The sequence below is a fragment of the Tamandua tetradactyla genome, chromosome 4, assembly GCF_023851605.1.
Source record: "Tamandua tetradactyla isolate mTamTet1 chromosome 4, mTamTet1.pri, whole genome shotgun sequence".
Taxonomy (NCBI): Eukaryota; Metazoa; Chordata; class Mammalia; order Pilosa; family Myrmecophagidae; genus Tamandua; species Tamandua tetradactyla.
This window is the reverse complement of record NC_135330.1, coordinates 135,900,085-135,915,049: the sequence shown is the minus strand read 5'-3', so window position 1 is coordinate 135,915,049 and position 14,965 is coordinate 135,900,085. Positions and strand designations below refer to the sequence as shown.

The following is a 14,965-nucleotide window of genomic DNA, read 5'->3' as shown; positions in this document are numbered from 1 at the left end:
CACATAGGGACACAAACCCACTAAAAGTAAAGATTTAAACATAAGATTATAGAACACTTCCCCTTTACCACTCCTTAACACTAAATCAACAGTGCCCAGCATAATAATACTGGACTACATTTTTTACAAAGCTGAAAAGCACAGGCTCTACTTTAATAGGAAACATTAGGGGAACTCAAAGAAGCTCTCAGAGGATTCTGAAGCCTCTTGAAATTACAGTTAGAGAAAACATCAAACACAGATCAACTCTCTACCCAGATTATTGCAATACCTCATACTCAATCCTATTTATCTCAGTTTTAGTTCCTTAGTGTATTATCAGCCTTCAACCAAAAATAACAAGGTAAGCTACAAACCAACAAAACAAAACAATAAAACAGAATAGGAATGCAAAGCACCACCACAATCGGAATAAAATTATCACAGTGATTTTGGATCTATTAGACAGGGCACTTAAAACTGTTATGATTAATATCTTAAGAACGCTAATGGAAAGAGTAAAACAACTTGTACAAGCTGAGAGATGGAAACTATAAAAAAGGATAAAAAAGAAATGCTGGAAACTGAAAAGCAAAACTTGTAACTGAAAGAAAGGATGCCTTTGATGGACACATCAATAGAGTGAACATGGGGAAAAAAAATATCTGTGAGGTAGAAGGTGTGTCAATACGACCTTTCCAAACAAAAATGCAGAGAAAAAGAAAATAAAAATATAAAAGAAAATATTTAAAAATTGTGGGATCATTTCAAAAGTAGTAACTACATGCAACTGAAACACTGCAGTATGTAAAAGAATTAACAGAGAATGGAGCAGAAGAATTATTTGAAATAGATATTGCCAAGACTTTCCAAAATTGATGATAAACATCAAACCATAGTCAAGTCTTTCAGAAAAATACTAAGTAGAATAGATACAAAGAGTTTATGCTTCAGTACATCATATTCAACTACAGAAAGTCAGAGACAAAGGGAAAATCTTACAAGGAGCTAGAGAGGAAAAAAAAAAAAAAAAAAAAAACACCTTACCTGCAGAGCCAAGGATAAAAACCAATGTGAAATTCTCTTATGAAAGCCAGAAGAGATTGAAGAGAAATAGCTAATATATTTTAAAACAAAACAAAACAAAATAAAACACTATCACCACCACCAGTCTAGAATTAAGTGAAACTATCTTTCAAAAGTGAAGGGGAAATGCAGATTTATTCACATAAATAAAAACTGAGGGAAGTCAATGCAAGCAGAGATGCCCAGCAAGAAACGTGAAAAGAAATGACATAGGTCAGAAACTCAGATATACATAAAGAAAAGAAGAGCATTAAAGAAGTAATAAATAATGGCAAATAAAATACTTTATTTTTTTCCTTTTCTTAATTGTTCTAATGATAATTGTTCAAAGTTTTAGTATTAGCAATATATTGGGTTATAGTAGGTGTATTAGGTAATAGCTGCTAGGATTTGCAAGTTTATAGTGGTAAGGCTGTGAAAACGTCCAAATTAAGGCAGGAACAAGAGGTTACATTCACTCAAGAAAAGCCAATGGAGTTTTCAGCAGGGAGGGCACATGGCACTGTCTCCTAGCTTTCTCTCACAGCTTCTTGTTTCGTGAAGCTCTCCCAGGTGTGTCTTCCTTCTTCATCTCCAAAGTATCTGACTGCATGGGCTTTGTTGGTTCATGTGGTTTTAAAGCTGTTTCCAAAATGGTTCCCTCTTAAAGGGCTCCAATAAGCAACCCCACATTGAATGGGTGTAGACACATTTCCACGGAAATGTTTAATCAAAAGTTACCACCCACAATTGCACAATTGTGTGGGTCACATCTCCACAGAAACAGTCAAAAAGATACCACCCAGCAATATTTAATGAGGATTAAAGGATACAGCTTTTCTGGGGTATACAATAGATTCAAACTGGCAAAATAGAATATGGGAAATTGAAATGAATGTTAGCAATATTATAAAAGATGGGAGGAAGGAATTATAAATGCTCTGTTATAAATTATTTGCTCTATCAAGGAAATACAGTGTTGTTTGAATGCAAACTTAGTTGTAAATGTAAGTTGCATACTCTAAGGCAATTCTTGACAATATTTTACAAAGGATCAAAATGAAATCATGTAAAATACTCCAATTCAGAGAAGGCAGAAAAAAAAGGGTAACATAAAAAGCAACAAAGAATTAAGCTAATGGATAAAAAAGTTATAAACATGTTAGATATTGATATGGTTATACAAAAAACACACTAAATAGGAAAAAACTAAACATACCAATTAAAATAAATTTTCAGAGTGGAGGAGAAAAAATGACCCATAATACCACGTCTGGAAGAAACTCTTTTCAGACAAAAGTAAACCTCAAAACAAGGAAAATTATCAGGGATAAAAAGAATTCTAAAATAATAAAATCATGATTTCTCAAAGAAGATCATGTATTCATCTAACAAAATACATGAGACAGAACCAAAAGGAAAAATAGTATATATACCATTATCTTGCATATCTAAACATCTCTCTGTGTCAGGGTTCTCCAAGACTATGTTCAAGCTAAGTGATTCATTGGAAAGATTCTTAAGATTCAGAAATGCTTTTATACTCCTGGTTATGGATTTTTACTGCAAAAGAATAGCAATCCACTCAGCTAAGGGAAAAAAATGCAGGCACAATATCCAAGAGATACTAGGTATAAGTTCCCAGATACGCTCTCCCATTGTTGCATGAACACTCCTGATTCTCCCAGCAGTGATGCATGACAACATGTAAAAAATATTTCTTGCCAGAGAATCTAATTCGAGCTTTGATATTCAGGGTTTTCATTGGAGTAATTCACATAAGTATGCAGTTAACCTTTACACACTCAAACTTCAGCCTTCTGAGAAGAAATCACAATAAGCATTAACCATAAATCACATTTAGCATAAACTCTGATCAAACTGATACTGTGGGAGTCAAGAACTCAGACATACAAGAACACTCACATCATGCTAAATATTCCAAGGGCTCAGAACTCATATCCTCAGAACTAGTAAATAATGAGTCCTAAAGACAGGTATTTCATGGAAATGTGCATGGTTTGAGCAACCAAGAGCTACTGAGTTAACCTTGCCCAGTACATCCTCTTTCAGTAGGAACAGATCAAACAGACAGAAAATCAGTGCATATGTAGTTGGCTGGAAGGGTACTATTTGACATTTATGAAAAATTCTATCTAATAAAAGGGGAACAAACAATATCTCTGAGCCTCACATTGAACATTCACAAGATACATCACATTCAGGGCCCTAAGACCCATTTTAATGGTTTAAAAGAGTAGAAATCATACAATACATTGTTCTAAAACAAATTTCAATTGAATTAAAAATCAATAACAAAGATATCTGGAAATAGCTCAAATATCCAGAAATTAAACACAACATTTCTAAACAACTCAAGTGTCAAAGAAAAAGTCACCATAGAAAATAAACATTGTAAGGTAAATGAAATGAAAATACATATTATTAAAATTAGTGGGATATATTGAAATTAGTACTTATAGAGATATTTATAGCAGCAAATCTATATATTTGGAAAAAAACCTTCTAAAGTGAATAAGCTAAGATTCCCCTTTTAGAAATTGGAAAAAGAAGAACAATTTATCCTTAAGAAAAACAAAAGAGTATTTAATAAAAATCAAAGCTAAATAAATTGATGAATTTGAAAGCAGGAAAAAAATAAAGAATATCAGTGAAATCCAAAGTTGTTTCTTTAGCATGATCTACAAAACTGAAAAACTTCTAGCATGGCTACACAGGAAAAAAATGAAAGAAGACACAATTGTTAATATCAGACTAAGTTATGATCACCACTGATCTCATGAACATTAAAAGGAAACTTTTTAAAACACTATAAAAATTATATGACCATAAATTTGGTAATTAAGAAAAAATAAACAAATTTCTTGAAAAACACATACTATCAAGATTCACACAAGAAGAAACAGACATAGTAGAAAGGCCTGCATATATGAAACAAATATAATCACAATTAATAGGCTTCAAAAAATAAAGCTGGGGTGGGGTGGGGGTGGTTGCGAAAAAAAAAAGTAAAGCTGTGTGCCAGATAATTTCACTGGTGAATTCTTCAAATATTTAGATAAAAATGTCACCAATTCTCTAAACCTGTTCCAGAAAGCAGAAGGAAAGAACACTTCTCAGGCAATTTTATGAGGCCAGCATCACCTTAGTACCAAAACTGTACAGAGACACTATAAGAAAGAAAAAGATTGCAGAACAATATCTCTCATGAACATGGATGGAAAAATCCTCAACAAAATGTTAGCAAATTAAACCCAGTCATTTACAAAAATAATTAGAAACTATGACAAATTGGGATGTATTATTAGATATATGTAATACTGGTTTGATATCAAACACCAAATGATGTAAAGCAAGACACAGGCATACTGAATAAAATCCTATAATCACACGTAGAAATAGAGAAGAACTTTCTAAATTTTATGAAAAAATCTACAAAAAGCATAAACACCATACTTAAAGGTCATAACTGATGTTAATTTCCTTAAATCAACAACAAGGCAAAGTCATCCCCTCTTATCTCCCTATTAAACATTATACTGGGGACCTTAATAAATTAGTGCAATTAGATAAGAAAAGCAATCAAAAGATGGATTGAGAAGAAGAAATACAGATTTCTTTTTCAAAGATAGCATGATTATCCATGTACAAAATCTCAGATTATGGACAAAAAAATGTCTAGATCTAATAACCAATAATACCAAGATTGAATGAGATAAGGTTAATGAACAAATGTCAATTACTTTTTTATAGACATGCAGTGAAAAAATAAAATCTGAATATCTTTTAAATGTATCCATTATATTAATACCAAGAAAATGAAGTACTTGAATATAAACATAATGACCACAAGATCTATATGCAGAAAAGTACAGAAATCTGGTAAAAGAAATCAAAGATAATCTAAAGAAATGGAGGTAAATTCCATGAATTGGAACACTTATTCCCAGCATGAAAGATAGATTTAATTCAAGTTATTTCGTAGATAGTGACAAACTGATTCTAAAGTTTAAATGAGAAGGAAAAGTCTTAGAAAATCAAACATAACATTGGTAAAGAAGAATAAACTTGGAGGACTGATTCTATTTCACATCAAGATTTGATATAAAACTACTTTATTCAAAGCAGTGTGGTATTTGTAAAATAATATGTACATAGATCAATAGAACAGAGCTGACAGCCCAGAAATAGACCCAGACAAATATGGTCAACTGACAATCAATAAAGGAGTAAAGGCAATTTTAAGGGTAAAGGATAGACTTTTCAACATATGGTTCTGAAAAAATTGGATGCCCATATGCAAAAAAAAAAAAAAAAATGAGTCTTGCCATCAAATTTATAACTTTTCCAAAAATTAATCCATAATGGATCATAGGCCTAAATGTACCTAAATTTATCCAGAACTGTAAAACTTCTAGAAGAAAACATAGAAAATCTAGGTAACTTTGATGTGGTCATGGGTTTTTAAATTTAACACCAAAAGCATGATCTATGAGAAAAAATTAGGTTGTTCCATATTAAATTTTTAAAAATGCCCTGCAAAAGACACTGCCAAGAGAAGAAAAAGTCAATCCAAATATTGGGAGAAAATTTAAAGGACTGCCAGAAAGTAAAGAAAAGTCCTTTAAATAAAAACACAGACAAACAAATGAAATATTGATAAGGTCTGCCAAAGGGACACAGGTGCCAACTGAAAGCATTGTAGAGCCATAAAAACCTAAATAATATTGACTTATAACCCAAAGCATAGAGTAAATATTCATGAGCCCACACTGATATAAATCAATGATTGAGTAAATAAATAGGCAAAATATATACATACTATGTGGAAAAATTCCAGATAATTCATATTGATACTCTGCTCGAAAGGAGGAGGAGCATAATGTTTCGACTTTTTTTATTCTACTGTGATTTTTTTTCATTATAATTGGTAGTTCTGACAAACAAAATTTATTATTTTATATGTTTGTCTCAGGTTGCTGTAGCAAAATGCCCCAAACCAGTTGGCTTAAATAACAGGAATTTATCTCACAGTTCTGGAAGTGAGAAGTCTAAATCAAGGTGTTGGCAAGGTCATGTTTGCTATGAATTCTCTAGAATTCTGTTAGGCTGCAGAATTCTATGATGTTCCTTGGCTTGTCGAAATTGTCAGGTAACTTCATCTCTGCCTCCACCTCAGAGTCATATTTCTCTGCCTCTGTTTCTTTCTCTCTGTTTAAATCCAAACTCCCTCTCCTTATGTGGATGCCAGGCATACTGAATTAATCCAGGTTTGCCTCTCCATAATGCTAACCCCTTCACAGATCTTATTTACAAATATGTTCGCATTTACTATATCTGGGTTTAAAATGTGACTATAACTTTGGGGGGGGGCACAATTCAATCCATAATGAAATTTTTAAAATAAAATTGCACGTGACAAATGAAGTAACTTGCAAATTGTGACAGTTGGTTTGTTATATAATTGCAAGTGCACACCTGCATGCTTTATCTATCTTTATACTTTTGAATTAAAGTAATTGAAAAATTTCTGAATTAGTCACCAATCTCTAAGCCTAGAAAAATGAGTGAGTTTTCAACACATGCTTTTGCACCCAAAGGAATTCAAAAAAAGATACTCCATCTCTAAACAAAACTTGTCTATTAAAAAAAAAAAATGTCCTTTCAGATTTTTTGAATTATGGACAGGGCAACATCTTTTCTATAAAACTGGCCATTAGGATCTGGAAAATTGAGATCTACAAGAGCAATGTAATAGCAGGTTGGCCGTTCATCTTGACCAAGCTCCTCCCTCCTAACTCGTTGATGGAAATGGACTCCTCACCCTGGGCAAGGGATTTGGAGGAGGCAACCATAAAAACTTGTCCAAACACTGGCTGCATCCAAATCCTCCTCCAAAACTCAGTAAAATTTGCAGGTATTTAAAAAATGGTCTTAAGCTTTTCAAGGTGTGAACCAATTATTCTTAATGCAGTACATTTATATAAAGAAATGTAACAGTCCTCTATGTTTCAACAGAGTAGTGATAACAAGATGTTGGCTTATTTTCTTACTATTGTCGTTTCTGGTGCATGTATGCACCCACACACACTCACACACACACGTCTAATTGGGATCACAAAGCTATAGGTACTTCGAAACTTAAAATGAAAGCCCTTGCTCCCCGCCGCTCCCCCCCAAAAAACCTTAAGGTACTTTGTATGTCAGCAGGAATCTCACACAAAGGTCAGATGCTGTAGAAATTATCTTGCCAAGATATAAACAACAAGCTGAAATCTGGAGTGGACAAATAACTGCCTCAAGGTTGCCAGTTTCATGTGTTCATATAGTTGGTTGCTTTTTTTCTTACATATTTTCTGCCCCACAGACAAAAATGACAGTCCTTTCTCATAAGCTTCCTTCTTGTTGCTTCTGCAACACAAAATCCCAGTCTGATATTTCTAAAGCTGTCTTGTTTGTTTTCATGCATTGTCAGAGGATGGGATGGAAAGAAACACTATTGTTACTATTTAGAAATTTACAATATTTTATCATCCTGAGAGCAACTGAAAGTATTTCAACTTTTGTCTTCAGGTGCTGGACATAAACATGTCTTAGGGGTTGAATGATGAAAATAAAGTTTTTCCTGAATAAAATCTACACTACAAAGAAGTTAATCTGAAAAAATAAAAACAACCCACAAAACTGCCTGGGATGAACTCTGAGTCAAATTTTTTATTTCTACTTACTCTCTGAGAAAACCAAAGTTGAATAGTGTCACTGTCAGTCAGAGCTAGCAGTAGTAGTGAAAGGAATAGCTATTGTTACAGAACAACACAGCATGTCAGCTCTCTTATTGAACTTCCTTTTTTTTTTAATAAAACCCATTTTGTTTAATATTACATACCTTCAAGTATCAAACCAGAGAGAATGTCAGTTATGACAAAGATGGCAAACATGGCTTTGGCATATCTTGAGTTTTTGTCCTATTGCTAAATCTGAAGTCTGTTCTGCTTACACTGATTTTGCTGTGTTCAGTTCAACTTCATTTTATTTTCTTGGATCCCATACTTTACTCCTACTTGTTTATTTCCAGTTTCTACCAAACATATTCTCTTCGTATTATATCATCCTTCTATAATCATGCTTATAATGTACAAGCATGATAATCTTAGAAGTAAAGAAGAAATATTTTCTAATTATAAACACAAATGAGAACAGACAATTTACTTTTTAAATAAAACTTTTGCTCACATATATAAATATATATATATATATATTTATGTTATAAGTGATGACCCTAAATTTTCTGTGAACAAGATTGATATTAGAATGAAATGAGATGCATGCAATAATTCATAAATATATATTGGGATTCACTGTGTTTTAGATCAAGTTGGAAGAAACAAATTGAAATAGAATTCCATTTTGGCCTGCCAAGAGTGAAGACTATATTTCTTAGTCTACACGAGAAAGTTTTGGTTGATGGCTGGTGTCCTAACAAAATAATTGATAGTAACTCCCTTACTCTCTCAAAACTGAATCATTTTAGAAGGTATAGTATATAATAGTACAATGTGAGGGAACTCAGTAACAATCTAAACTTTCCTGTGTCAAATCTTCCTATGTTTCCTCTACAATAAAGATTCTGTCCCTTAAAATAAAAGTGTGTATGAAACACATGTCCTCCTTCCACAGTAAATTTCTTTCCTGTACAAATTTAAAACTTTGCTTTTCAAGTTTTGATGCCCCGGAATTGTATTAGAAATCATCCTTAAATTATAAGAAGTAAACATTTTTTTATTCACTGCACCCTAAAGTGAAAACTGAAATGATACCAATAAAGTTTAAATCCATTAAAGTTGTAGAAAAAGAGTCAATGATTTTATTTAAATGAAGAAAATTGAAGTAAATATATAAACATAATAGGAACTGTTGCACATTTAAATGAATGCTCATGCCTAGATCATTCATTCTAGTGTGGTAATTCCTGAAGTATTAATTCTAGTGCTAATTCTAGCATTACTGAATCCTAGGTGTAGGTCAACTTAATGAAGTGCACATGACACACAAGCATATATATAATTTTTATACTACTTTGAAGAAATTTTCAATTTACAAATATAGTAAAAGATATTCAAATGGAAGATGATGGTTTTATGATACTATTAAGATAGATACCCCTGAATTGAACACTTTAAATGATTAAAATGTTAAGTAAATTTTATGTTATATATATATTATCACAATTAAATAAAAAAAATATGTGTTTTGTGACCTACAATGTGGTCTATCAAGATGAAAATTCAACATGAGCTTGGAAAGAGCTCATGCTCTGTTGTGGTTGGATGGAATAATCTATATATTTACTGATTTTCTGCAGGCTGGATCCATCAATTACTGACAATTTGGAGTGATGATGCTTCACCTACAATACTTGATTTGTCTCTTTCTTTTTTGATTTTTAGTTTTTGCCTCATTTATTATTATTTTTTTTTTTGGTGTTGTTGTTAGGTGCATTCATGCTTAAATGTTTAAGTTATCTTGGAAAATGTACCCCTTTATCATTATTTAATACCCCTCTTTATCCCTGATAATCTTCCTTATGGTAATGTTCATTTTGTCTGAAATTACTGAAGCTATTCCAGCTTTCTTTGAGCGTGTCAGTATGGTCTAACTTTCTAAGTCCTTTTACGAACAATAACCTATCTAAGTCTTTATAATAAAGTGAGTTTTTGTCTGCAACATACAGATGCATCTTTATTTTATCCACCCTGACAATCACTGTCTTTTAACGGTTGCATTTATGTTTCACTTTTAAAGTGATTATTGATATAGTTGAATTAGCATCTACCATGTTGCAACTTTTTTCTATTTATTGAAATTGTGTTTTTTTTTTTTTTTTCTCTTTTCTCTCCATTTCTCTGCCTTTTCTGGCTTTAACTGTGTATTTTATTGCATGTGCCTATGTGTGTGAAAGAAATTGATATAATGGTAAAATATTATATGATATGTTTTGTTACTTTTATGTTCACTGCCAGAATTGACATCATTGTGAATTATTTAGAACTTAGTTTCATTCCATATAATCATGTTTTACATATCTAACCTTCACAGATAAAATTAATAGAAAATGGTTTCTATTTTCTTTAAATTATGCTATATGTAAAGAAGTAATATGAAGTTTTATTTCAGAAAATTATATGTTCCATTCAGTTTGTATTATCATAAATTATCATAAATTTGATTACTTTTAATTTAAAATATATTTTTCCTCACTAAACACAGTACTTTCTATTAATTTAATGTGATTACCAATAGGACATGCTCTTAGTTGGCACAGTTTCCTTAGAAATAAATTAAATCTGATGACATAGCCTCTCCTAACTTTAGTAGTAATTCCCTTTAATAAGGACACTTACAGATAATCAGGTCAGGTTCAAATGGAGCTTACGGGCTCACATGCAGCCCAGAGGCTGAGTCTTCCTTTATTTCCGGGAGTTCTGTCACCAATTATCCACTAACCACAGTGATTTGCGCACTCTGTAAGATACATTTAAAGCTACTAAAGATTTTTTGGTAACATTTGTCAGGGTCTACAGGAAAGTGCTACTTCTCCCTTACCTCACAATTATCACTTCAAACAGCTCTCCCACCTGTGTGACATGGGTTAGTGAGGGGGCTGATTCTGATTCCTGCTTCACAAAACTACATAAAATTTCTGGCTCTGAAACAGAAGTTTCCATTTTCTAACTGTGTAAAACATATCCGTCATTTGTAATACTTGTCATAATCTCATTGCCTAATAGGTTTATCCATCAAAATTATGCTGTTACGTAATAGCTGAGTACCATTCTACTAATTTAACTATTAATGATTTATTCAACATTAAGTAGAAAAGTTTGTTTCTCCTTGAAAAAGTTGTTACTGTAACATAACCTGTAACCAAATAGGTGCTAAAGTGTTTGCAGATAAAAATGACACTTGGCTCATTTAATAGGTAATGTTTAAAGCTGTAAAATAAAATTGTGAATTTGTATTCATTTGTCAATTGTTAAATTAATATGCAATGAAAGACATATTGGGAAATTATCTGACAGTAACAACTCAAAGGTTTTTATTTCCACATGCTAAAATTTACTTCACAGGAATGCACTGGAAAATATATCTGCTATGTAATCTTGCCAAAAAATGTTTGAGCAGATAATTAAAAGAGCTTGAAAAGATCCTTGAGGGATGGGGAAAAGGGAGCCATTATGCTTTACCAGTGGGGAAATCCTGATACTATCTCAAATATTAGGAACCCCCAAATCAATAGGGCAAGCCCTTAATCTTGAAACTTGCCTCTGTGAAGCTTATTTACATAGCAAAGTAATGCCTACCTATAATTATTTCCAGAGAACTCCTCTGTAGCTCAGATGTGTCCTCTCTCTCTAAACTTAACTTTGCAGGTAAAACATTATTCTCCCCTCTCTTTGAGACATGACATCCAGGGGTGAAAACTTCCATTGCAACATGGGATATGACTCCCTGAGATGAGTCTGCCCTGCCACCAAAGGATCGGCCATGCTAAATGGGGAAAAAGAATTGTAACCAAAGAAGGTATCAGCAGCTAAATGAATTCAAATAGAGTCGAGAGGCTATTCTGAAACCTACTCTTGACCAAGCTTCAGCTAGATATTGTTTTTCACTAGGGTTTTCCAAACTCCAACCAAAAACCATTCTTCCAACCCTAAAGAACACCTATGACTCTATATGAGATTTTGCAAAGGCTCCATGTACTATGATTACTTTCCAGAAACCTACAACCTCCAGATGGGTTCTTAGGCCCGATGAGTCCTGAAACTCAGAGGTACCAGCCTCTCCAGATCATCAAATAGTTTCATTCCTCTAGTGTATGTTGTTGACAGCCCTTTCCATCATGACGGACCTTTCCAGCCTTTTCTCAAAGGAGAAGGAGGAATTATAACAGAGAAGACAGGATTTAACAAATGAATATGACGGCTGAATCATTATATTGATAAAGTTTCTCAGAGCAGCTAGTAGGAAAGACCTGAAATCATGAAATTGCAACCCATACCAAACTTTAAAATCTGTATCATAATTTCTTGTTACAATGTACTTTGAAATTTACCCCTTTGTTCCCCCTCTTTATGTTTTTTTTGTTCCACATTATGTTTTTATATTTTCCATGTCCATTATCAGGAAATGTGCTTTTATCTTGTTCAATTGTATTCTGATTCTTATAGAAATTAAAGAGTAGAACTGTATATTGAATATATATAGCATTATTAGGTTTCACATTTACACTTTTAGTTCCTTTTACTGACGATCTTTATTTCCTCACAGTACTCTAAATAACTCTCTCCTGCCTTTACCTATCAACCTGCAGAACTCCCTTAGTAATTTTAGGAATAAAATAAATATTTCGTTGATGATATTTTCTCTGTGTTCAGGAGTGATGTTGGTCTATAATTTTCTTTTTTGCAACATTTTTGCCACTTTTGTTATTAGGGCAGTGATGAGCAGAGAATGATTTAAGATGCTTTCTCTCTTCTTCCATTCTCTGAAGAGATTGTACAGATTTGATGTTGTTCTCATGTAAATGTCTGGCAGCACTTAACATGAAACTATCTGGGCCTTGTTCTTTACTATTTTGAAAGTTTTAAAGTATTGATTTAATATTTTTATTAGCTAAAGGGAAACTGAGTTATATATCTGTATAGAGAGAAATATATTTCTATTTACATATAAAAGTATCGATATATAAAGTATATTTGTATATTTACATGTAATTTTATATTTTCACACTATAAATATATATTTATAATATACAATATATAAATACATGCCTTGTATTATATAAATAATGCAATATATAACACATATAATTCATATAATCTATAGCAAATATACTAAAATAATATATACTATAAAATAATATATGCAATTTCATAATAGTATGTTATATAATTTTGTAATATAATTTATATAATATACATATTATATATAAATGTACATATGCATATGTTTGTATATTATAAATACATAAATACCAAATATGTTTATATATTTCTCTATATATTTACCAAATATATATAAAGGGAGATATAGATATAGATGAATAGATAGATGCAGTTTATAGCTTTCATAGAATCGGTCCATTTCATCTAAATGACAAAATTTGTGGGAATAGAGTCTTTCCGAATATTCCTACATTATCTTTTCTATGTTCATGGACTCAATATGATAATCCCTCTTTTATTTCTGTTATTGGTCATTTGTGTTTTTTCTCTCTCCTTTTCATTTTCTTTTTTCTCTTAGTTAATCTGGGGAGAAGGTTATTGTTTCCATGGACCAGATTTTGTTTTTACTGATTTACTTTATTATTTTACTATTTTTAATGTCACTGGTTTCTGACTTATTATTATTTTTTGCTTTTCTTTTAGTAGCTTTATGAATATGTTTCTCCCCTTCTCTGGTTTTCTAGGGTTGAAGTTGAGGTTATTTATTTCAAATCTTTCTTCTTTTCTAATATATGCATATGATGCTATAAATATGCCTCACATCATGCTTTTGCTGCACCCTACATACTTTAAGTTGTAATTTCATTTTCATTTTGTGTTCAAAATATATTTTCCTGTATTAGAGAAATTGTAGGCTTAAGGAACAACCATGCATAAATTACAGGATTCCAAAACACCACCCTATCACACCTTGAATTGGTATGTAACATTTGATACAATTGATGATAGCACACTTTTATCATTGTACTTTTACCTATGGTCCATAGTTTAACTTAGAGTTCAGTGTTCGTGCAGTGTCATTTCGTGGACTTTTTAAAAATTTGAATTCTGTTGCTATATTTACAATCAGACATTTTCCTTTTTATCACATTTCAGATATATATTTCAGTGTTGATAATTAGTTACATTGTTGTGCTACTATTAATACTTTTAATTACTCTTGAAACTTTACCTTTTACCCACGGTCTGTAAAATGGTCCTGATTAGTTTCATACTTGGTCTGCCAATTTGAAAGTACTATGCACACCAGGAAAGCCATGCTTTAATCCTGATTCAGTCTTGTGGAGGCAGCCCTTTCCTTTTAATTCTAGTTCAACACTGTAGGTTGGAAATGTTTTATTAGATTATTCCCATGTGTCATGCCCAATTGTGGCATTAATTTTTGGTTAGCTGGAGATGTGATCCTAACCATTCCAGGTGGCTCTTGATTAATTTATTGGAGTCCTTTAAAAGGAGAAACATTTTGGAGAAACCTCAGAAACAACAGAGCTGACAGAGAGAAAGTGAGAGCTGACCCAGATGCTGACATTTGGAGAACAGAGATATGGATGTTTGAAGATGAAACCCAGTAACCATCGTCATGAAATGTTAAGCAAGCCAGAATCTGGAGATAACCAAAGGAAGCTAAGAGATGAAAGCGAGCCCTGGAGAAGTAAAGTGAGGAATCCCCACAGGGACAGAAACTGAAAGCAATGGAGCCCTGGAGCAAGGGACCAGCAGATGCCAGCCATGTGACTACCCAGCTGAGAGAGGTGTTCCAGTACCATCTGCCTTCCTTGAGTTAAGGACTCTTTCTGTGAATGCCTTAATTTGTACATTTTTATAGGCTTAGGGATGCAAACTTTTTTTTTTTCTTTTTAGAAGTGCAAACTTGCAACTTATTAAATTCCTCTTTTTAAAAACCATCCCAGGTGGACCATGGTGGCTCAGCAGGCAGATTTCTCACCTGCCATGCTGGATACCCGGGTTCATTTCCCCATCCTTGTCCATGCAAAACAAGAAAAGCAAAATGAAAACAAAAACAAAAACAAAAAAAATCCCTATTCGGGTATATTGTATTCCAGTAATTTGCAAACTAATACACTTGGTGATTTTCCATATATCTTTATGCTATT

At 32.4% G+C, this 14,965-nt stretch overlaps 1 long non-coding RNA gene across 3 annotated transcripts in view; it reads right to left on the bottom strand.

Annotated features, from left to right (window-relative positions):
* LOC143679372 (uncharacterized) overlaps positions 1 to 14,965 on the bottom strand; it is a 72,367-nt gene that overhangs the window by 18,103 nt on the left and 39,299 nt on the right. For 2 of the 3 annotated variants that reach the window (XR_013173695.1, XR_013173696.1), the window contains exon 3: positions 10,467 to 10,587. This is a non-coding gene — a long non-coding RNA (uncharacterized LOC143679372). Of the gene's footprint in view, positions 1 to 10,465; positions 10,588 to 14,965 lie in introns of those variants that run through there. The other variant, XR_013173697.1, reaches the window with a different exon arrangement.